The sequence below is a fragment of the Corvus brachyrhynchos genome, unplaced genomic scaffold (genome assembly GCF_000691975.1).
Source record: "Corvus brachyrhynchos isolate BGI_N302 unplaced genomic scaffold, ASM69197v1 scaffold159, whole genome shotgun sequence".
Classification (NCBI taxonomy): Eukaryota; Metazoa; Chordata; class Aves; order Passeriformes; family Corvidae; genus Corvus; species Corvus brachyrhynchos.
The window spans coordinates 24,634-25,870 of record NW_008240022.1 but is presented as its reverse complement, the minus strand read 5'-3'; the positions used below and the strand labels follow the sequence as shown (position 1 = coordinate 25,870).

At 65.8% G+C, this 1,237-nt stretch overlaps 1 long non-coding RNA gene across 4 annotated transcripts; it reads right to left on the bottom strand.

Moving 5' to 3' along the window:
* Positions 1–180: 180 nt before the first annotated feature.
* Positions 181–856, bottom strand: LOC108448924. 4 transcript variants are annotated; one of them, XR_001865009.1, is made up of 4 exons: positions 800–856; positions 543–593; positions 346–470; positions 192–276 (listed from the first exon to the last, which is right to left on the bottom strand). It is a non-coding gene; the product is annotated as an uncharacterized LOC108448924 (long non-coding RNA). The 4 variants fall into 4 exon arrangements; XR_001865010.1 differs by having other exon boundaries at positions 749–811; XR_001865008.1 differs by lacking the exon at positions 800–856 and having other exon boundaries at positions 181–257; positions 357–470; positions 543–612.
* Positions 857–1,237: the final 381 nt, after the last annotated feature.

Sequence of the window (1,237 nt, the reverse complement as noted above, 5' to 3'; positions counted from 1 at the left end):
CACGCGCTCGGGCGGCGTCGGCGTCAACCTGGCCGGGGCCGACACCGTGGTGTTCTACGACTCCGACTGGAACCCCACCATGGACGCGCAGGCCCAGGACCGGTGCCACCGCATCGGCCAGACCCGCGACGTCCACATCTACAGGTGAGCGCGCCTGGGCATCGCCTGGGCTCAGCTGGGTGCCTGGAGAGGCACCTGGGGCTCACCTGGGTGGGTATTTGGGAGGTAGGAGCTCACCTGTGGCACCTGGGGCTCACCTGGGTGAGGGGAGCTCACCTGGGCGAGACGAGCTCAGCTGGGTGCCTGGAGAGGCACCTGGGGCTCAGCTGGGTGAGAGGAGCTCACCTGGGGCTCACCTGGGTGGGTATTTGGGAGTTAAGGGCTCACCTGTGGCACCTGGGTGCTCACCTGGGCACCTGGAGAGGCACCTGGGTGTTCACCTGGGTGAGAGGAGCTCAGCTGGGGCTCACCTGTGGCACCTGGGTGTTCACCTGGGTGGGTATTTGGGAGGTGGGAGCTCACCTGTGGCACCTGGGGCTCACCTGGGTGGGTATTTGGGAGGTAGGAGCTCACCTGTGGCACCTGGGGCTCACCTGGGTGGTTGCTTGGCTGGCTGAGGGCTCACCTGGGCAGGCCCAGGACCGGTGCCACCGCATCGGCCAAACCCGCGACGTCCACATCTACAGGTGAGCGCGCCTGGGCATCGCCTGGGCTCAGCTGGGTGCCTGGAGAGGCACCTGGGGCTCACCTGGGTGGGGATTTGGGAGTTAGGGGCTCACCTGTGGCACCTGGGGCTCACCTGGGTGAGGGGAGCTCACCTGGGCGAGACGAGCTCAGCTGGGTGCCTGGAGAGGCACCTGGGGCTCAGCTGGGTGAGAGGAGCTCACCTGGGGCTCACCTGGGTGGGGATTTGGGAGTTAGGAGCTCACCTGTGGCACCTGGAGCTCACCTGGGTGGGTATTTGGGAGGTAGGAGCTCACCTGTGGCACGTGGGGCTCACCCGGGTGGGTATTTGGGAGGTGGGAGCTCACCTGTGGCACCTGGGTGCTCACCTGGGCAGGTGGGAGCTCACCTGGGCGGTTGCTTGGCTGTTTGGGGGTTTGTGTCCCACCTGTCTCTCCTGTCCCACCTGTCCCTCATTTCTTTCACCTGTCCCACCTGTCCCTCACCTGTCTCACCTGTGTCCCACCTGCCTCACTTGTTCTTCACCTGTCCCACCTGTGCCCCTTGTCCGTCA